We start from the raw sequence: 23,376 nt of genomic DNA, 5'->3' as shown, positions 1-23,376 counted from the left end.
CTGAACAAGAGTACCAACAGCATCCCCAGACACGTGTTTCGGTCTGGTTGGACCTCATCAGTAGGGAGGAGCTGTGCCTCTCTAAGAATAGTGAGCAAGGGGTCCACGTCTGGATTCCCCTAGTAAGTTAGGGTGAGACCCAAAGTTACTTGCATATGCAAATTAACACGGGGGGTCCTGGGAGTCCCTCTGCCAGACATTAGTCCTGGTTGCGAGAGACTTACCGAGAGTCTTTAGCTCACTATCTTTCACAGAGAAGAAATATCCCAAACATATCAGTCTTTGTCCTGCCCTGGGGCAGTCCAGCACCGAAATGCTAGGCAATTCTTCTCTGAACAAGAGTACCAACAGCATCCCCAGACACGTGTTTCGGTCTGGTTGGACCTCATCAGTAGGGGGGAGCTGTGCCTCTCTAAGAATAGTGAGCAAGGGGTCCACATCTGGATTCCCCTAGTAACTTAGGGTGAGACCCAAAGTTACTTGCATATGCAAATTAACAAGGGGGGTCCTGGGAGTCCCTCTGCCAGACATTAGTCCTGGTTGCGAGAGACTTACCCAGAGTCTTTAGCTCACTATCTTTCACAGAGAAGAAATATCTTGGGGGCGTAACTGGCGCTGCTCTGCGTCACGGCTGAGGTCCAACCAGACCGAAACACGTGTCTGGGGATGCTGTTGGTACTCTTGTTCAGAGGAGAATTGCCTAGCATTTCGGTGCTGGACTGCCCCAGGGCAGGACAAAGACTGATATGTTTAGGATATTTCTTCTCTGTGAAAGATAGTGAGCTAAAGACTCTGGGTAAGTCTCTCGCAACCAGGACTAATGTCTGGCAGAGAGACTCCCAGGACCCCCCTTGTTGATCTGTTTAACTTTACACCAGTCGGACTGTAACGTAAACTGTAGGCCTTAGACGTGTATGCGCTCAGGAATAGGTTGACTGTGAATACCCAAAAATCAAAGGTTCTTGTGCTAAGGCTGGGGATGAAGCGGAAATTCAAGAATTTTAATTGGTAATTGGGATGTGCAACCTTGGAGCCTGTATTAAACGTTTGGTATTTGCAAATTAGTTTATTTGAGCTTGGAAGTAAAACTGAGGTGCAGAGTTATTACTGTTCTAAAATGGTAGCGCAAGGTGCTCAATCAGTGGTCTTGAACCTCAGATTTGGTTTGTACTCAATTGTACCAGTGTTACATTTTGATCAAATCAAGGTGATGCCCTCAATGGCGTAAAGAGCCGAAAATCTGGAGCTCCCAATTCAATTGTGATAAGTTGGAGTGTATATTCTGGTGCAAAGTATTGAAATTGCCTAATGGAGTCCTGGCAGCTGTTATCCCCTATGAGTTGGGCCTATCCTCGATGAGATTCTACATGGTATGGAAAAACTTTTCCCTGCTAAATAGGATAATGTGTGCTGAGGAGGGCTCAGTCTGGTGGGAAATGAAAACCCTAATGGAGAGGAAGTACTGGGCTTCCTTGAATGATTGGGAAATCCAATGTGAGAAAATGTGCGAGGATTTAAGTATACCTAAAGATGTGGTTGTGCAATTTCCGTTGAAGGCAAAGAAGAAACTGAGGGAAATGTATTGGGTTCAAACAATCGATAAGGTGAGAACTTATGCCTCATATGCAGGAATGCTAATTGATGCAAGACCTGTAGGAGTTTGTCCGGCCTATTTGAATTAGTCCCAGAGTTCCTCATGACATGCGCTTGATAATGCAGCTAAGGTTGAATTTATTACCAACCCAGGAAATCATGTGTGCCAGAAATAAGAGACCAAAGAACTTGTAGATTCTGTGTTGTTTGGAATCTCTGTGTCATATTCTGCTGCACTGCCAAACTCTAAATGACCGGTGTTATCATTATTTTGGTCATTTACTCCGGCAATTTGAATTACTGTCTAATGAAGTGTTATGGCAGCTTATTATGGTATCGTATGGCCATAATCAATGGATGACTGCAGTAATACACTGTTTAAAGGAGGTTTTGACCTTGTAAAGTTATTTTATCTTAGAATTGATATGAATTGAAGATTGTCTCTTTTCTTCTTTTTTAATGTGATATGGAATATGTTGATGACCTAATACGGAATAATGAGATGTGTGGTAAATTTTCCATTTTAGCATTTCTGTAATTGATTGTGTTTGGTATCTGTTTGTATTTGGTAAAGGTTATTTTAACCATGTAAGAATAAAAAAAATCAAGTCCAAATACTGCTAGTTGTGGATACCCAATGCAGTTCCCACGCCAATATACGGTTTGAATTGGGGTTGATCTCAATAGAGGCTCGAATCAAATGGGAGCTTATCCAGCTATACTGTACGTTTTTTACTCCTATGGAGAATTCTTTGTATGATGACTTGGGAACTTTGTCTACTTCTGGTCGGAATTCGGCTGTAAACAGCTTTGTCCATTAATGCCAGAAAATATTTTTGGCATCACATATTGAAATTGAAGACCACAGAAGTAACCCAAGACGAATAAAAAAAACTATTGTACAGGAGAAATTGGTGTCGCACAATTGCCAAATTTCATAGTTACAAGTCCCTCCACCATTTAGCAAAGGAACACCAAAATCAGGGAGTCCATGCCTCCTATCTCCAGCTGTGCCTAGTTCTTCCATCATGCAAGAATTAATGCGGTTTAGGTCGAACTTGTATCCGACTAAAGAAATATTGTCTTGCAGAAAGATTATTCCTAAGGAGGGTAATGTTTGCAGATATCGTATGAACATTACTGAGACTGTGATGCACCTGCTAATATACTGCTCTGAACTACAAAGGTCTTGTAGATCATTTTTCTGATGTGCTTAGGACCATTTATCCTCCATTTCGAACCCTGAACAAATGAGGTGTAATTGTTTGGATGTGGAAACACCATCCATGGTTATAGCGATTGCCTGCCTTCTTAACAGTTGAAACCTGGTGGATTGTCTCTAGACCCTTCTAGCTGTGATGTTGTTAATAAGTCTGCTTCTCTTGTTTTTCTTTGTTCTTCTTTTCTTGCTTTTCTCTTCTTTTTCATCTTTCGGTTTTAGGTAGATTGTATGCAAGGAATCATTTAATAACTGTATAAATGTAATTTAATGTGGTTTAAGAATTGTATTTTCTTTTTATCTTGGTATAAAATTGTTACGGTTGAACATGTTTTAATCAATAGACAATAACAAAAAATAATTGGTGAGGAGCTAGATTTCCGGGTCCCCTTTTGTGAAGAGTAAAATATTATATGCCAAGATTTTATGACTGCTCTTGCTCTACCTGATGTTTTTGTATGTCTGACCCCATTGGTTGACCATTGTCCTCTATATAGTTGGTAGTGATTGGGAAGAGCCAGCTGCTGCTAAATGTGCCTAAACCATGTTTCAAACTCTCTTGCTCCTATAAAATAAATTTGTTTGGGCAACTATGGCAACGTTTCTTAGACTTTGCATCAGCCCATTATGTTGTTGGTATGCATTTTATTAAATTATTAAAGAATCACTTTCAACTTTTCTCCCAGCGACTTTCTATTGAAATGTTGGCTTATTGAGTTAATGTGCCGTGTGGTGATTTATGTCAAACCTGCACCTAGAACTATTCTGCTACACGTTCCTAAACGACTGAACAATTGCAAGGATTCAATGGTTTTCACAGCTTAAAATAAACCTCATATGAATGCTCGTTACAGCTGCTTTTCAAAATAATATTTTAAGAAATTGTATGATCCGTGTCATGTACGGAGCTGGTACGAAAAGCAAGTGAGTTAATGCACATATTGTTAAAATCTGAATAGCTTGATAGTCAATCGATCCAATTTTGTCATAACTAGTTCAGCTTCATCCTTCGAAGGTCAACAAATATAAGGTACATCAATTCAGTGTAATGCCATTTTCAGCCTTACATAATTATTTTTTTTATATTAATAATGCAGCTTGCTTTTTAAAAAACGAACATAGGTAAATAAAATAATAAAAGCAGGCATGGTTTTCTTTTCTCTCTTTGCAATTGTACTAGAGTTTTCACATCTAAAAAAGGCTTGAAAAGAAATGTTGGCAGGGCTTTAAGTCCAGTTTCTGCATCAAACAAAAGTGGCAACCCTAAGTAAGTACCTGGGACCTTTTGGGGAAAATGTGTGGAAAATGTGGTGACTTTTAAGCACATTCAATGTATTGTCTAAAGCTACCAGCTGTACGGCGAAGAAAACTAAATCATGAACGTAGCTCACAAGCCCAGACCCTTCAGGCCTTGACAGACGGCCGTTCGGGCACGGTAATATGCGCATAGGGCGTGTATCTCGAGCTCGGGCACTGGATGCTGCGCGTGGGGGCTGCCGCCTGGTCTACATCGTAACCACTGATGTAAACCGCCTGCTGGACCCGTCCTTTCCGTTTCCCGGCCAGAGGGTGACACGAGACCCCTCGCTGTGCATGGGCGTGGCCTGAGAGGCTAGACGCGCGAGACTGCCCAGTCTCCTACTGCTGCCGGCGGGCCCCTTGCCATGGGCGTGGCCTCCCCTGCCAGCCGCTGCAAGGGGCGTTGCCCCAGGGCGGCGGCCAATGGCATCGAGCTAGGGGCGGGAGGCCCGAGCACGGCGGCTCTGGCAGGCAAGCAGCAGCAGCGCGAGGCACGGTGGGGAAGAGAGAGATAGACGTGGATAGAGCGGTCGCTGCCGGAGGAGCTGTAGGTGCGGGGACTCATCTCTGGTGAGTGGCAGGGGGGTGGAGGAGGACGACGACCGCGGCCCGCGCGGCTGCTTGTGCCCGCAGTCACAGCCAATGAGTGTGTACAGGGCGCAGCGGTGACAGTACTGCTCCCACAGCGCGGGCACCTGGAGATGCGGGGCGGGCTGCCCAGCCCAGAGGTGCCCAGCGGTATCCCATTGCTGCTCGAGCCCTTTCCCGGTGCATGACCAGATCGTTTGGTTTCATTGGCTCCCTCGTGTACCGCAGCTGGCGTTTCTTATATTCGTCTCATAAAATCTGACCGACTCAGCCCTTAGGTTTCCCTCTCACTTTATGCCCCAGTCGTTGGGTCCCTCTGGGTGCTCCCGAGTGCAGCTGCAGATCAATGGGCACACCGGCCCCGGGAGTAGCAGTACCTGTTCCACGCGGTGTGCGTGCCTGGGCACCGCATGCCTCCTCCTGCTTGTCTGATACGGTTTATGTTCAAACTGGGTAGGATTGTGTTTGGAATTAACTAAGTGAAGAGGTGAGCCGGGGCGCAAGCTGTGGGGAAACTATGGCATGGATGAGGGTCGCATGCAATAGGAGGGCTATTTAATGTGTTGTATCCAGCAACCCTCCGTGGGCTCCACAATTTCGCAGCATCGCCGCGAGGACAGGACTCGCGGTGCCCCTCCCTGGATGAGTGCCGCCTATGAATCGCCCTGAGGGCAGCCAGCATTCCGATCCTCGCAGTCAGAATTGGGAAGCGGTGGGGGGTGTGTGTGTGTAAAATTGGCATTCAGCAAGGACTGGATGTGCTGCCAGAGGTGTGGAGTAAACTGGGTGTGTTTATGGGTTGAACGGTTTTTGATGCGTTGCTAAGTATGTTGCGTAGTGGGTAGGTGTGTTTCCTGGCGTTTGGGGTGAAATTGCCAGATCTTTGGGTAACGGGGTCGGCTGAACAACTAGGCGTTCTCCTTAGTGAAGTGTAATCGTTTGCACGCCGGAATTTGTGTTGAAAGGAGTAGGTGTGTACTACTTGCGGGTTTTTTAGTATAAGAACTAGGTGTTCCCTCTGTTGCTTGCAAGTAGTTCGGTCCCCTGACGTAAGCAGTGAAAGCGACGTGTGTGTGCAAGGTTTACATGGTTAGGGATTGCATATTTGGGGAACTCTGTACTTAGGGCATTGTGCCAGTAACTGAACTAGCTAGGGATGTTGATTGGAGGACTATAGGTGTCCAGAGGGAGTATTTGATTGGCGAGGGCTACAGATGTATAACACCAGGGGTGGATAGCTGTCGACTGACCTGTGACTCTGCATGCTAGACCAGGGATCTCCAGGGGCGATCCAAGGGAACATACGAAAGAAAAAACCCAAAGTACACTGCAAGAAAAAACCCAGCCTTATTAAACGGTGGACTGGGAGAAAAAACAGCTCTGTGGACCTGAACTGTAATAATTCTCAACTCTGCCCAGAAGGGCTACAGTAATTATACAATAAAATCACACATTGGCATAGTTTGTCATTCGTTACAATTTTGGGGATGTGCTAATACATAATTGGTGGGTCGTCATTGGACCCACTATGTGTTTGTATACATTGACCATCAATAAAGCACAAAACACTCCCGAATGTAAATATGTAGGGAAACCCTTGAGCAGAGCAGGCATCGAAACCTGGTCATCACGTTGGTAAAATGATCTCTTTTAGATGCAAAGGGAGCCTTTCACCCGCAGTAGCTTTAATGAGGTATGTGTCTGCCCAAAAAATCAGAGCTTTGCCCTCGTGTGACCTCAGTTTGCAGATTATATACAGTATATTATAGAAATGTAAATTATGTGTTTTAGGACAATTGAATTAGAAACAATATGGTGGGTTCACAGCACATTTTGTCCTTTTAGTGAGATGGGTGAAGCTATGCACATTTTGAAGTCTGGTCTATGGGAGTGGCACAAGTGACCCTAGAGCCCACCGTGCAAAGTTGCCACCTGCAAGCAAGCCAAAATAATGTGGAGGTCAGATGACGAGGTGTGTCTCTAGCAGTGCTTGCCTAGTGATCGGGTGCACCCCCAGAAGCCACATTTGGTTCTCCTGTGTTGTGGTTTCAGTTTTCAGACCTTGTCACAGAGTAAGCAGTGGCACGGGCGCGGGGACAATTTTTTGGTTGCTACGCCTCCATGGTCTGCAGGTATCCAGCTGAAATAGTTTGCAACGTACCAGCCTTTCTGTGTGTTGGTTGAGGTGTGGGAAGCTGAGTTCAGAGTTTTGAGTGGTCCAGAGGGGTGGAGCTGGGTGTTGAATAATATGGTATGCCCTGGATGTCAGGTGTTGGTTGCTTTGCATTTAATCTAAGTGAATTTTGGGATTCTAAGAATGACCACCGTTTCGAAAATGTCTCTGATACTAGCTAGCATGCCATCTTTCGGAGCCACAACACCAAACATTATTATTTTTTTAAAAATATAAAATGGTGAAATTGCAAACCGTTTTAGAAGGCAACATTGTGTTTGTTTGGGTCTACACGGTGATCTGCCCCAAAAACCAGAACAGTCTTTCCGTAAACGATGTACTTGTGGGAGAAGCCTGCGTCTGCTGCAGGAGACAGGATGTCTGAATGTGTTGAGTCATGTCAGCCGTAGCCTGTTCTTCTCATTTACCTTCCAAATAGTTTCAGTAGCCTGCAGCTGGGCAGCCCTGGCGGGAGCAGGCACGACTGCGCAGGCACACACGAAGGATTGTGTTTCAGGAAATGCGCCCATTCTGAGGTGATCTGCCCAGCACCCTGCAATCCAAGACGACGCTGCTTTTTAAACACTTGGTTTGTTTTAAGTGTTGGGTGGCCTCGGATTTGGCTCTGAGCCCCTAAGAGGAAGCTGCTCCACGAGACACTCTATTTATCGGCATATGTGCTTTCCTGCATTTCTGATGGATGTTTATTCGGTAACCTTTTTAGTTTAGACTATAAACCATTTGTACAAATTGGGAGGAATGGCAAATGAGGGGGCGTGCAGGGCAGCCTGTATGTCATACATGCCAACATTGAGACGTATCTGGGAGGGAGATTTCCCCAAGGAAATCGGGAGACATGCATTTTCCCATAGGAATGCATTGGGGCTACGGTTATTTTAGGCAGGAGAGTGTGAAAAATAGCAATATTTTTCACTGAAAATTCGGCACTCTCCCGCCTAAATCGGAAGGGTTGGCATGTATGGTATGTGGTTTTTTTTTTTGGCTATTTGCCCACCCATTGAATGGCCATGTAATCTCTGTGGCCATCCCACCCAGTTTCGGCCTCTCTCTGCCCAAAACACCTCCAAGTGGGAACTCTTTCAGCTTGCCATCAAACTTTGCACACAGATGTGCCTGCCATTGTTCTTTCAAAGCAGTCTTCTGAGAGTTAAAGAATTAACTGGAGTTGTAAACCCGCTACTGGTGTAATAAAAAATATCTTACCAGATCTGCCTTGCGCCATTATACAAGCACTCTCTGTGCCCATAACAAAAGTCCTGTTAACCAGCATTTGCAAAGCCAACAGTTTGGCATTCGCCATGCACTGCTAATAGATGGCCAGGTACTCGCACCATTTTGCACCTGCTACCATCAATTGCCAGTCAGTACCACAACGGCAGTGTCTGGCAAGTGCCCTTCCCATGCCTACACTAGCACAAACTTTTGGCGTTGCCAGTGCCTGCTATTTGAGGCGTCATTGGGCCACAATGTGTCTGACTCATTGCTCTACCGTCCAGTTTTAGTATTCGAATATTGCAGTGCATTGGTGTAGTATCATGCATAGCTCTCAACTCACACGCTTTTGGCGGGTGTCACCCGCCTTGTAAACAGCCGACTCACCCGCAAGCCTCCTGCACGCCCATTCGCTTCAATGTGCTCTCACCCGCCAAAAACAAAATTGGGTGTTTTCACCCGACGTTGTGGCACAAATGGTTGAGCGCTATGTATCATGCCTCTTCCCCCAATATTTCCTGCATGCACGATCATGCTCACCCCCACCCTGCGTCCTGCTGCACCTGGCGAATACGTGCATAGAGCTGTGGAAAAGGAGGGGCAAAGTGTGCAATTGCACCTTTACTGCTCGTACTGTGACTGTTCCCACACATGTGCCATTTCCACCTTCTAAATAAAGGTTTGGAACTGTCTATAATCTTGAGGGGGTGCAAGTGCCCACAATCAGTAAATCTTATGACAGAGGGATGTGTCCCTACTTGGATCTTAGAAGCTTGATCTGTACATCATTCCCAACCTGTTTCCCGTGCTCGTTATTACAAACCGATCTTTTTGTTGCGGAATTCTGGACTACACTGAACTTGAGTAATGCCTACCAGCAGGTACGCCTGCACCGCCCTCTTATAGCCATCACAGAGTTCATCATTCCATGCAGGGGATACGATTTACCAGGATGGCGTTTAGTTTTTTGTTTTTCTTCACTGACTCGTGAGCCACCTCTTGACTGGTGATCCCATCCAGTTTTTTTATTTTTTATTTGTACTTGTACTAAAATGACATTATGCTGTGTGGTTACTCTGAGGATGCCCACCATGCCCCTGAGTGGACTTTATTTTAGAGAATGTAATGCACTAGGATTATTCTGAGTGAGTACAATGACAGTTCTGGGATCAACATGTTTAGTACCTTTGCTATTCATTCTGTTACCAGCGTCTTTCCCAGTAGCTCCTGTTATTACGACAAATAATGCCCTTGCGTTCAGGAATATGGACCAACTCTTATTTAATTGGCCTCGCTGAATATTATCCGATGGTCATGCATAAGTTCTCCAAATTCGCACCGATTATATTGCACCGTCGCAACTGGAGTGGTCCCCTGGCACTCTGGCAGATCTGAAAAGGAAAGTGGGTGAAGTTAGTGGCAACAAGTGGGATAAGTGCAAGAGAGCAGTGATGTGCTGTTGGTAGCTTCAGTTCGGTTAACACTGTTTGCTGAGCTTGGGGGTGCTTTCCGGTTGGTAGCAGTCGTGTGCTGTTGTGCGAAGCTATGTGTGGTTTATCTTGTTGTTGCAGTGTAGTGCAGTTTGTGCGGTTTGTTGTGCTTTAGCGTTGTGGTTGTGTTTAGTTCGAGTTTGAGAGGTGTATGTAGAGGGGTGAAATTGTTAGTGGGTTGGTTATTGGCCTTGCTATCTAGAAGTGATATGCGCTAAATTTCCACGTTCTTTCGAGATGTGGCATGTGAATATCACTGCATTTCTATCTAGATCCGGCACTGGCTAACATTCACAATCTTTTCTATATATGACACACACCAATATTCCCAATTATATCGAGATGTCGCACTGGCCCACATTCAAGATGCAAATCAAGCTAGCATAATCTAAATGTGCCATTGGTAATATTCCCAATGCAGTCTAGATGTGGCAATGGTGAATGTTTGCTATTCTATCTAGATGTGGCACTGACCGGCATTCATAATGCTGCCTAGATGTGACGCAGGCTAATGTTCACAATTCTATCTAGTTAAGCAGGTCAATGTTAATGTCCTGGTCGGCTATGGTCTGTGGGCATGTAGAGTGGCAGGTCTTCTGGAGTAAAGTGATTGCTGTACTCCCCACCCAGGCCACACCTGACTCAATGGTTGCTGCTGGTTGACAACTGGCCGCTGGCCTCCCCTGCTGACACCTGCAGACACAATCTGGAGCCGCCCCTTGCCGTGGGGCTGCACGGGCAGAGGGCTGCCCTGGGAAGGTCAGTTTTGACCAGGTGGACGTACCAATCAGGGGAGGTGGAAGGGTGGGACTGGGAGAAAGCCAGACGCAAACAAAAGGGCTACACCCCAAGGTCTGCACACTCTACATGCAGGCCAGCACAGAAAAGCAGGGACAGAAGCTACATAAACACAAGAGAAACCCATGACAATAGCACAAATTGGTCAGAAAAACGATTGAAAAATCTCAAACCTCTCCAGTACAGAACACAGGCTAAAAATGGATTACAATCAGCGTACAGCTACTCGCTGAGCATCAACCAGCCCCTAAAGCTGCTTCTCAAGTGGTTTCCCTACGAGTTCCAAAAAACCTTCTTTCTGGCAGGATGAGTGCCATGTGGCATTCAGTGTGACGAAAAGGGACAATATAACTGCACCATGACTCAAGCCCTTTTCCCCTGAAGCTCCCGTCACAGATGTAGATGCCAGTGCCAAGTGGTGTGGTGCGGTACTGGTGCAATCTTACAAATTGGTGGACCATGTAGAGTTGCCTGCCCTTGCTTCTTGCTCACTTTCTACCTTCAGAAAGAACTATTTGGTCTTTAAGCCTGAGATGCTAGCTTACATATGGGCAACCAGCTGTTTTCATTGATTTAGATCTGCAGATCTGATCTTTGTACCAACATAAACAGCTGATCTTTGTCACCCCTGCCCCCGTCACCAGAATATGCAAGTTTTTGTCTAGTCTGTCGCATTTCCTTCCTAAATTGGAATGATTCCATTTTCAGATTGCATAAACTCTGGATTAAGCCAAGCAGGTTGCCTGCTAAGTTTCTTCCCCAGCGTTTCCTTAAAGCGGTGGGATATTCACACAATGTTGGTGGCCTCGGTGCTCGATGCATTTCTGAAGTGAATCAGTGTCATATTTGAGGCTTCTAAGTAGGGGTGTCACAGTATTAGTTTTATGACGGTATGATAACCTTCTTGCCAAATGACGGTATATCATGGTTATCGCGGTATAGCAGGTGATGTTAACTAATTTTAACAAATATTTTCTAAAAGGTCATAAATTGTCAGATTTATCATCACAAACAAAATCAGGCACCCAGGGCCAGAATTGGGCTTTTCAACATACTTTCCACTGAAATGCCACCCCTTGCTTCCACCAAACAAACGTGTGGAGAGGAGGAGGGGGGGGGTGCCTGCTGCGACTGGCAAAGCAAACTGAATAGCTTTTCTTAAGTGGTCATTTAGGCTTTTAGCTCCCCCACTGGCTACTGGTGAAGATGAACATGTTGCCATCTTGATAACCTGCATGCCACAGATCAATGGAGGCTGATGGTAGTATACGCTTGTGTGCATACACACCCACACGCGCACACACACACACACTCTCTCTTTACGTTACAGCCTTTCGTTTACTTGCGGGCCAAAAGGTGTTCAGTAATCACGGACATGTTACCCTTTGGTATGGCAGCAGGGAATACCCACAGAGATGAGTACATTTTACAGTGTAACTTATTATATGTAAATTCAATGATAGAACCAGGGAAATCCCCCATCCCAAAGTAAAGCCTTTTCCTTCTTAGCACTGTATTTATTCTTCCTATTGCTAACATATTGATTTTATGTCAGGCACGTGTGATTTATGGAATGGCATTAAAAACTGCTCCAACTGGAACTACTTGGCAGATGGCACATCCAACAGTGCAAGACCAAGACTGTGCAGCACTTGCTTACTGCAGCCTTTCCAAATCAGATTGAAAAGCACACAACGGTATAAACGGTATAAACAATGTGACGGTTATTATTATTCAATTAAGTGGTTCACGGTATCTTTAACGGTATACCGTTATACCGTTACATCCCTACTTCTAAGTATGAACAGGCTGTCGTGGACTCCCTCTTAATTACTGGTATGAAATTTGTCTCTAAATGTTGGCCTACAGCAGTGTTTGCTCATCGGTTTGCAGTCCGACTGGAAAATCTAAGATGAACTGTCTGAAGTCAGGCCGAGGTGTGAGAGTTTACATTCATTCTGCCCACCCCCACCGGGAAGATCGCCATGGCCCATAAATTGCACCCAAGTGTCTCCTTCACAAAATGCAAGTTGCGAGATAAGTATTGGTTACCCAGGCTGTGAAAAGCTGCATTCATTCATGCATCACTTGCAAGGAAGGGGACAAACTGCTGGTGACCTGCATTGTGCCATCAGCATGGAAAGGAAAGTGCCAAAGTCATCTTGGAAAAAAGCTGGGAATGGACTTCATTGGGCTCATTGAATAAATGCCACAGGCTCAAAGGGATGCAGTGCTGCTTACTGGCTACGTGTCCTAGTGGATTGAAGCCCACCTTCTCCCTGAAGCAACCACGCCTGGCACCATTGGCTTCATGTCTGCAATCTTTAAAGAAGAAAGCTGATCCAGGCTCTTGGTATCGGACAGTGGTGTCGAATTTACGTTCAGGGAGACCTCCTTTTCTTTCTGTTTATGACACTCAACATTGCAGCTCCGCACTCACTCGTAACTGATGAACCCATATGCATGCATACTGTAGTAGGCCGAACCCCACCCGAAATGATTTCTCACAACAATTTGTCAAGTGTTGGCAATAAAAGGCTGTAGGATTTTATTGTACAGATATGGTTATGCAGATACACAAATAATCACATATCATAATATACTTTTGGGCGCCGGGTCCCGAGGTTACCCCCTCTGGCCCGTGCCGCCACACACGGGCAGGTTACTGCCTGGCTGTGTTCCCCCGAAAGTATCTCCTAATCGCCTCTAGATGCGAGAGTTGCCGTGATTTCTCAAAAGAAATGTTCCATGCCTTGGATTGATAGGTGGGTGCCGTCTTTGTGAAAAAGATCTGGGTCACCCAAGGTAATGGCCGGGTGTGTTATGAAACCCAGCCCTCTAGCTGTACAGAATTTCTCTAATCCCCTGTTGAGTTTCCTTCTAACAATGTCTACGGCTTTGTAACAGTGGGTCACCAGCCATTTCTTTCTGGGAAGAATGGCCGAACAATATATTTCCGTTTTCCTCCAGTTGTGGGAAATGCCTGCCAGTGAGGTTTCTCCTTCCTGAGTTCTCCAGGTCATTACCCCCTAAATGTATTATGAGAAATTCGGGAGGGTCTCTGTATGCGACCAGCTCTGCTAATGTTTCGTGGATGTCGGTCCACCGTAGGCCCCTGTAGCCCCACCATGAAGCAATGGTGTTTCTAAAAGGCGGGTCTTCTTTGGTTTCTTCCGCCCATCGGCCTGTTCTTAAAACAAATGAGTGGGCGACAATCCATGCTGAGTTGAGCGAGGTCTTTCCGGTGCCTGTAGGTTCTGCAGGGGGGGGAGGAAAAGGAATAGAAAAAAGTGGGGATGGCTATATTAGCTGTGGTCTGATGTATCTTTTGTAGCAATCTGACTTCCTTCCCCCATGTTTTTTAGTTGTAGTGGAGCCAGGCCTCCTTGCCATGCTGAGGTGGCTGCACCTATTCTGAAGCAATGGGTGCCAAAGTCCTTAGGGTCCCACCTTGCGGTACTGATTGCTTTCATCAGTACACCTTTAAATTGGTAGCGGCTTAGTGCCAAGGCACACCTGTGGATCAAAAACCTCCCCCCAACCTTGGGCCTTTGTGCGTAATAGAGGTTGGTGATGCATACTGGGCAGTTTGTTGCATCGTCGATACAACAAATGTTAATGGTTCTTTTGGCCCCAGTTTTTGACTGTTGGATTTGTATGTTGACGATGTCTTGTCTGACTCTGACACCTAAACCGTTTGTGGCCTTGGTGCTGGAGGCGATAAGCTCTCCGACCCGTAAAGCCCTAAAATAAGCCAGAAAAAATGCTGTTTTGAATAATATGATCTCATAAGGGTGCCGGCATATGCTTTCTAACTGGTCTGCTATTTTTACCAGTTTGTTGAAATCAAGGGGCCGGCGGGTGTCTACCTGGGGCCCTTCCGCTCTGGCCCATCCTTTCATGGCGTAGGAACTGAGGGCGTTCTGGGTGGGGCCTGAGTCACCCCGTAGTTTTGAGAAATATGAGGTTGCCACTAGGTGTCTTTTAGCCCAGTCTCTTAAAGCCCTGCTCGTGCGCCCATTTTAAGAATGTTTCTATGTCTTTAATCGTTATTAACTCGACATGGTTTAAACTGTGGCTCTAAATACTGTTTGCAAACACTTACTGTACTGAGCTGCTGTAGTGCTTGCCAGGGCTTTCTCTGCCATCTCTATTAAGAAACCTGTCCATGGGTTCTTATTTTCTATTGGCAGGGGATTGTTGGCACCCGTTTTTGAGGTGCCTGTTTTTTGAGCACCCCGGCCATTGCTCTTTGGCACTGGCGTTGATGCCAACATTTTTGAGGCCCCCATTTTTGAGGTACCCGCTTTTTGTTGAGCACCCCGGCCATTGCTCTTTGGCGCTGGCGTTGAGGCCCCCATTTTTGAGGTACCCGCTTTTTGTTGAGCACCTCGGCTATTGCTCTTTGGCGCCGGCGTTGATGCCCTTGTTTTGTTGGCACCCGTTTTTGAGGTGCCTGATTCTTGATGAGCACCCCGGCCATTGCTCTTTGGCGCTGGCGCTGTTATTTTTGAGTTCCCATTATTGTCCAGCATTCTGCTGGTATTGGCGTCATCTGTTCCTGGGCGTGCGGCGCTTGCTCCCGGTATCTTGGCCACTGAAAGCGAGATAAAGCATCTGCAATATTGTCTGCTCCTGCAATGTGTTTTGCTTTAACCACAATGTTTTCTTGTAGTGTGACCGATGTAATGGCTCGTAAGACTTTCAGCACTAAAGGGCATTTAGTGGATCTTCTGTTTATGGAGCCTACCGCGGCCATGTTGTTGCACCACACCAAGAGTTCCGAGTTCGCTAGCTGCTTGCCCCAGATGTGTAAAGTGAGCCAGATGGGAAATATTTCTAGGAGGGTGGTGTTTCTTGTCCACCCTGCCGCTTGCCATGTTATGGGCCAGTGTCCTGCCACTCATTCTGCTTCTAGAATGGCTCCAAATCCCCTGCTCCCGACTGTATCGGTGAAAAGGACCCTTTTTGTCGAAGTGTTCAATGGTGTACGCCAGTGTTGTCACGTTAAATTCTTTAAGGCAATTTCCCCAAATTTCCAGATCTTGTTTCACCTCTGCGCCTAGTCAGATGTCTAAGTGGGGTTTGGTGTGAGACTTGATTTTTTAGTTCCAGACTTCTGGAGAATACCCCCCCCCCCCGAGGGATAATTCAGGCTGCGAAGTTAAGGCTTCCCGCTAGTGACTGGATTTCTTTCACTGTGCCTTTGTCTTTTGCTGTCAAGCTTTGTATTTTTTGCAGGAGTTCTGCTATTTTTGTTTCTGGAATTTTGCGTAGGCCTTTCGCAGGGTCTATTTCAATGCCTAGGAAAATTATGTTGGTGGCTGGTTTGGTCGTTTTTCCGGCTGCCAGGGGGATGCCCCATTGCGCAGCCATTTCTTCTAATGTCGCCAGGGCTCTGCTGCATTCTTCAGAGTTTGCTGGCCCCATTACCATGAAATCGTCGAGGTAGTGTACTACCCTGGACCCTGGTCTGTTTTTGAAAGGCCCATTGAAAAAAGGAACTAAATTGTTAAAATAGGGCGCAAGATACTGCGCATCCCATGGGGAGGCACCTGTCTACATAGAATGTATTCTTGAAAGTGAAACCTAGCCATTGCTGTGAGTCTGGGTGGACCGGCAGTAATCTGAAAGCGGATTCGATGTCTAGTTTGGCCATCAGGGCGTTCGTGCCGCATTCCTGTATGAGTCTTATGAAAGTGTGTGTATGAAACTGCTGATTCCGTGTGCGGAATGCTGTCGTTTAGTGATCGGCCTTTGGGGTAGGATAGGTGATGATTTAGCCTCATTTTCCCAGGTTCTTTTTTGGGAACCAGACCTAGAGGTGATATTATGTAATCTTTGAGGGGCATGCAGTCCCAAGGTCCCGCGATTCTGCCTAATAGTAATTCCTTCTTAAATTTGGTTTGGACCATTTGTGGGTTGTCCCTGGCTGACTTTAAGTTGTTTGGGACATTCAGGGACCCGCTGCCCATGAAGAGGATGACAAAACCCTGGGTGAAACCTTGCCGGATTGTTTTGCTGGTTTCTTTGTCTGGGTAATTCATGAGAGGCTCTCTAAGATTGTCTGGATTGATGGGTGAGCAGCCCGGGGTTAGATAAAAGATTGGCGAGATGCATTTGATGTTGTTCTTTTGTATTTTTGGCTGGTAGTTTGGTGCAGTTAGTCGCTGCGTGGTCACTGTTGCATCTTGTGCACATGTGCTTGTACCAGCATTATTTTCCCCATGCGCACTGGTTTTTTCTGAAGTTTTTACAAGGGGTGTTGGCTTCTCAGACTGTTTTTTGTTCTGCCTGTGGGTATTAGATTTAGCCCCCCATGGCTGGTTCTTCTGAAAGGGCTGCTCCCCTTTTTTGTGGTTTTCATTGTCGGGGGGGGGGGGAGGGGAGAGGGTGGGGTGGGGTCTGGGCACTGAGTTTTTGTTACTTTTGTGGGTTAACTGTGCGGTCTCTTCTTCTGAAGGAGCCTCTGCGTTTAACATGCATAAGTCATTCTGTACCTCGTCCCATTCTATTGATGGCCTCTCCGACATGCTTCTCCTGAATCTAATGTCGTATACTAGCCAGGTTTTCCCTTTTTGAGCAACTTTAACTTCTCTGATTTTGTCCACGTATGCCCATATTTTTCTTCCACGGTGGGGGACTTTCTTCATAGATATTTGCCAAAATGGCGAAGGCCTGTAGCCAGTTGTCCCACTTCTGCTCTACCTGAGCGTTTCTGGCTATGGCTTTCTCTTCTATCTTTTTGGGATCCCTAAACGCGTCTTTCCCTTTGCGTTGGGCTTCTATCAGTGAAAATATCTCGAACTCTTTTGCCCATATGGCTTCTTTGATTGTTTGGTCAATGTTCCATGCTAAACACCTTTTGTATCTGTTCACTATTTCTGCTTGAAAGGATTTATGTTTTTGATCTAATAGGGAACTACTAATCATTACCGTGTCCGGTGGGTTGTTGTTGCTTGCTCCCGACAGACCTGAGGTATTTGTATTGGTGACTGACAATGCTTTTAAAGCACCCTTTGCGTCAGGAGCTGTCGTTGTTGGCGTAGTTATAACTGTGACGGCTGATGTTGATGTTGTTGGCACCTGTGCTATTGGTCTTGATGGCAATGGTGGTGCTGTAGCTGTTGTTGGTGGCAGGGTGGTAACTGTGATGTCTGGTACTATTGGTGAGGTGGGATCTGCCTGCCTGGCCTCTGCTGTGGGAGGTGTTTGTTTGCCCCTAATTTCCATCAATAATTGCTGCATCTCACTCATGTTCTCGTACAATTTTTAGACAGTTTTTTGTTACCTTTTCCCATGCCTTCTGCCGACTTCCTTTTCTTTGCCGGTGTCGTCTCGTCCTCATGCCCGGTTGGTATGGGGACCCCTTCTTTTGGTAAGCCGTACATATTTTCTCAGACCCAGGGCCAGCCATAGTGCTCCGCTGCTTCCATGGCTGCAAGCAAGTGGGGTGATGTCGGTGCTGGAGGTTCCCGTGATTTTCGCTTGGGGCCCATGTCTTTTAGATCTGTAAAGCTGATAGACACGGATGTCTGCGTCTGTGCACTTTGTCTGTTTTTCCTCTGCGCTCGTTTGTGCCGGCCTTGGATCCTGCTTCTACTGTGTTCTCCCTGGGGTGTCCTCTGTTTCAGCGCGGTTTCTCACTGCTCGCCTGTGGTTAGAGCTTCTGAACAGGACAATGTTCAAAGGGGGGAGAAAAGACGCTGCGTAAGCAGTGAACTTTTTAAGATTGCTAAAGAAGCAAAGTGTGGAAGACGCTGAGTAAACAGCAAACCTCCTGTTAGTTTGGGTCCCCGTTCAGGGTCCACAAACAGATTTTGTTCTCTTAGAGCATTCTGCTCTTCTTTATAGGACCCAGGGAAGCCCTGTGTCTTTGATATGTATAGTAGTGGATAGCCGACATGTCTGGCCCCCTGATGAGGGGGCAGGTCTTTAGGTGCTTAGCACCTTGTTGTTTGGAGGAAAGGTGAGGCGCTTGTTCGCACCTCACCCTTCCTTGGCATTGTGTGACAGAGACTGCGTGTCTCTGCGCTTGTGGGGGAGAGGAGCAGGCGTGGGGGCGGGAGCTGCCCCTCTCCTAACCTGCCAAATGGTAACATCATTTACTCTGCCTTGATTTGGGCGGCCCTGCATCATTGCCCAAAAGGTAATGGCTAAGTTAAGTGGGTGAACAGATAGATGTTCTGCAGTTATTAATCCAGTGGAGGAGTCTCTGCCCGGCTGCAGTGTGATGAGCCTTTGCGGCCCATTGAGTGACAGGCCATTGTACCACAGGAGTTTCTCCGTTTGCTATTCGAGGACGCCCTGTAAAAACCGGTTGGTTCCTGCATGGGCACATTCGTCATGTCCCTCTGCCATTCTCTCTCCAGACTCCCTGAAGTTCTGGGTGGATACTATCAACATAAACGCACTGCAGAGTTCAATGCCCGCCCTTCCACTTATGACTTTCACGTCGGTGACCGAGTCAAGTGGAAGCTTCTATGCACATCCAAAGATCTGCTTCGAAATTCGGCACCCCGTTCCACATCCTTTATAGTCGTGGGAAATGCCATCATGATTTAAAGGCGGGGGAGCGAGTGGAGTGTGTCCTGGATTTCCCTTCATAAATCTAGTAGACAGTTGGCAAATTCCAGCTTTACTATATACACGACTAGGCACGCACTGTGAACGTTCCTAGGCCATGTGTAGAATGACGATCCGGTTTGTGGCATCCAAGTGAACCAGTGCTGACGCACTCATTAGCCTTCTGATTCTCAGGACAGCCACTCTTTCACCAGCTATCAAGGTGGCATGGTACAGGATGACAATACCAACCAATCTCTGAATTGCAGACAGACGTGCCATAATTGAAATCGAAGAACACATTCACCAGAATGGTGGCACTTGCACTGATCAGGATCCATAACCAAGACTGGGAAAAGCACCAGCTTGCTACCTGGTCTTTGAACTGTATTAATTCCTCTCCCTACAAAGTGTGTGGGGGGGTGGGGGGGCCTGGGGAGTGGTGGTGGTGTAGTATCTCGCCTTCCCTCCAATTCTCTCTGCACACACTGCACTGTCTGCCTGTGACACTACTCCGTGGCATTTGCCCCTCCTTGTCCACACGCTCTTTCCAGCAAACAGGAGCTGGAGCTCGTGCAGCTTAGAGCTGCAGCCCTCAAAATGTGCCCACTCCACTGGCTTAATGGTGAATTATGATTGACTCTTGGCGATTAAGAAATGTTGTGCGCTGTGCATGTGGAGCATTGAGAGGGCGAGTAACTTTGTATGCCTGGCCTGTAGCCTGCAACTCGAAATCTTATGCCCGGCTGCGAGTGCCCGAGTAGTGAAGCATGTAAGCTGACTCCTGCCGGGCCTTTCTTTTTCTCCATGTGTGCCATTTACTTCATGATTTAAAGTTAAAATTTGGAATTGTTTGTAACCATCCACGTCTGTGCCTCGTTTAGTAGGTGTACAACCCCAGGGACCAGTAATGGAAATACCACAAATAACTCGGCTGATGCCTTGAATGCCATTTCAATCTCATGATCATCCCTGCCCTGCGGTCCAGGTGGCGGCAGCCCAATGTTACACAAATGGGGTTGGAGGTGGATGGTTCCACGTTTCATTTCCCCGCCCCCTTGTGTTGAAGACGTGTGACGTGCATGCCAGGACATGTAGGTGGAAGTAGCTTAGCAGGTGGTGAGTGTTTGCGCTCCTTACGCCTTTTGACACAATTGACTAGTGTCCTGCTTTGACTGTAAAGCGCCCCTCCTCACCCCACAAGCAATCACTTCGTTTGAGGCGGGCAGGGCTAGTTGTATTTTTATAAGGCTACCATGGACGCAGACTTCAGGTGATCATTTTGGGTCTGAACTGGGCTAGAAAGGGCAGCCTCCTGACGCGGGTGATTTGGATGCTGTGCATTTCCATAATTTATAACCAGATGGGTGCTGTGAAACCTTTACCTCATTTATTCTTTTTCAATGGGTTTTGTTTTTGGTGCATATGTTCCCCCCCCCCAATGAGCAAAAACTATAGGTGTGTTTCAGGAATGGAATCAAACAAAATCCAAGTTTTGATACCCTTTTATTGGACTAGCAAAATATTGGGCTAAGATGGTAGTTCCATAAGCTTCTGAAATCCCAGAGATCTCTTAATCGTATGGTAGTTACATGACAAATGTGAAACAAAGAAAAGCCAGCACTTATATGGAGGGGCCGGGTGGGAGAGGTGAGGTAAGGGATTCTCCCACTTGGCTGCAGGAAGAAAGTATGCCAGAAATTCAGTCTTGCAAGGTCCCTGAAGGGCCATACGTTGAGCATGTGTCTATTTTCATGTCCAAACACTGAGAGGCAGTTTCCCTTGCTGAGAACAAATGTTGTGCAGTGCGTAATGTGTCTAAATGCCTAGTGTCTGATAAGTGGAACCCAGCATTAAAAAAAAAAAACAGTATTTCTCTTGTGAACAAATTCCAAAATGTTAGATTCAAATGCACACAGGTTGAGGAGGAGTAGAGTGATGGAGGGACTGGCATGGTGGAGGTGCATATGTGTACTTAAAATACATCAGTTCGGGCCTACTGCACAACCGCGGGTATGCGTTAACCCACCCAGTACCCTCTTCATGTCCTCCAAAAAATTCTCATCTTGTCAATCCTGTTCACCTCACACAGGTTCCAACTTATCAGCGGGGCCATCGGTGGTACATATTTATTATTTTATTTATGGACATTACAGGGAAAACAATGCTGTTTTTTATTTATTTATTATTATTTTTTTTAGCCCAAATGCTGTCAACGTTTTTAACATTGATTTACAGACCGGAGTACAAGTATCCTTAACAATGGATTAAAGGATGTGTATACAAGACCAGAGGATGAGGGGGAGGTAGAAACATAAACCAGGGAGGAGGACAGTAGAGCATTTTAGAGGATGATTGAAATACAGCGCATGCGTTCCAACCCCCTAGTCCTACAATGGTAAAATGGCATGACAATAAAGGGATTTCTTATACTTTAAAAAAAAAAAAATATATATATATGTATCTATTGGGTTTGCAAAGGCCTGTGACTATTGTGTTGGTAGTTTGCGCCCAATTCTGTGTGGCATTGATCGTTTAGGCCCGCTTTTATGGCTACAATAATGGAGATTCAGACTGAGCCTACCAGTGCAACACGTATTGAGAATAATGATCCAAAAGACCATTTAACTCAGCAGATGTTTGATAGGCTCGTCATCCGATTCGACGTCCTACGCACTAGTAACTTGGGCCAAGTCTTAAGCATCGAGCGGCATGCAAGAAGTAGTATGGCCTTTTTATAAACCAGAATTTCATATTTTAAAAAGGTAAACATTGTCATTTGTATTAATACATGAGCAGTTTATTGTTGACTTGGTTGGCAACAACTTGCCACTTGTTTGCCCCCTATTCGATGGTTCGAATGTGTACAGACAACATATTGGCTGGGGATGCATTCATAATGTAACCCACGTCATACTGGCCCTTGTCATCATGCTGGGTGGGGGGGGGCACTAAAGCCACTCTCCCACCCCAAAGCAGCTGAGTGGAGCTGTATGTTTATCAAGGCAACCTGCAATAAAGATAACCAGAGTGTGCTACAGTCTTAGGAGTTCTGTACATGTGAACTTGAGTGCATCTGTACTCTATCTCGAGGTCAGTTGGCAGTGATGCAGAAGGATTCAACCATGGTGATGCAGAAGGATTCAACCATGGTGATGTGTGCAACTACTGCAGGTTGACACCACGTGCGTATTGAAGACTGGTACCCGCGCTCCCATCAGAAGACTATCGCCATAAAAAACCCTTTTGAAGGCCATACCCTGTTTATGAACCCTGTCTCCCAAAGAGTCCCCAATTCACTTTTTTAAGGTGGATAAAAACGCTGCAAACTACTGAGGAAGTCGGATACCAAGTCTATGACTCGTTTAACAACTGAAGGGGCGGGGGGGGGGAGGTAGAGATTTCCAGTTGACATCCAACCAGTCCTGAAAACGTAATGGTGGTGAAAAAGCCGAGATGGGCCCAAGAAATGGACGTCCCCATTCACCACAAGTAGCAGAAATCTTGATGCGCAGCCCGTTGGGCCTTCCTGGAGTCATCTCAGCTAACCAGTGATGCATGGGTGAATAGGCTGTTGACATTGAGATATTGGCTGAAATTTGAAACTGTTCTCACACTGTCTGGGACGATTCCTACACCAATGCCGAAGGGCAAGTTCAAGAAGGCCATGCAGAGAGGACTTGGTCACGAAAAGGGCAATAGAGCGGGTTACCTGGGGGAGAAAGGACAGGCTTGTGCTCCATTGTTTTCCTGGACAACGAACCTTCAGGTAAATTCTGGCTGATAATAGACCTCAAATTATTACACCTGTGAATCTAGACACGCCATTTCAAGATGGGAGTGCCTTCAGGGGGTTATCCTGATGGTGCAGGACAGCAGATTTCCTGGAAGAGCTGGATCTCTACAGGATATCCATCTTCATTTTTCAATTTGCGAACTTCATCCACAGTATTTGAGGCTTGCCTTAGAGGGGATCCACTTCCAGTTCAAGGCTCTCCCCTTCGGGTGGAAGTCAGAGACCCAGGGCTTTCACAAAGGTACTGATTTTGGCATTTCTACATCTGAAAGGCCTGCAAATATTGTCATATCTTGGGGGCTGGATCATCAAAGCTGCTTCGATTGAAAATTTCCTCTGGAAGGAGGATCATCAGGATTTGGAGGCTTGGATCCAGGTTACAACATGCTTGCGACTGGGGCAACAATGGTGGCTACATCAGAGCAGTCTCCTAAAGGGTTTCCAGTAAATTAGCCCTTCCCAACCATTCTTAACTCGGATGCCAGCATGGTGGGCAGAGGGCAGTGGTGGGAGCACATTCCCACCAGGAGGAATGGTTGGAACAGGACGTATCCAGATCCTCAAATTGGAAGGAGCTAACGGCAGCTCAAGCTCTCAGGGCATTCTCCTTGATCTTGAGGGG

The 23,376-nt window shown here is 46.4% G+C and overlaps 1 protein-coding gene across 4 annotated transcripts in view; it reads left to right on the top strand.

Moving 5' to 3' along the window:
- The first annotated feature begins 4,529 nt into the window (after positions 1 to 4,529).
- Positions 4,530 to 23,376, top strand: part of PLS3 (plastin 3) — a 612,346-nt gene continuing 593,499 nt past the window's right edge. Inside the window, exon 1 of one of the 4 annotated variants that reach the window (XM_069612872.1) lies at positions 4,530 to 4,681. The gene's annotated coding sequence lies outside the window, so the exon portion shown is untranslated. The remainder of the gene's footprint in view (positions 4,682 to 23,376) is intronic. The other 3 variants (XM_069612869.1, XM_069612870.1, XM_069612873.1) reach the window with 3 other exon arrangements.

This window comes from Ambystoma mexicanum, chromosome 5p, assembly GCF_040938575.1.
Source record: "Ambystoma mexicanum isolate Mex_15411 chromosome 5p, UKY_AmexF1_1, whole genome shotgun sequence".
Classification (NCBI taxonomy): Eukaryota; Metazoa; Chordata; class Amphibia; order Caudata; family Ambystomatidae; genus Ambystoma; species Ambystoma mexicanum.
The sequence above is the reverse complement of the archived record's forward strand: the minus strand, read 5'-3'. Positions and strand labels throughout refer to the sequence as shown.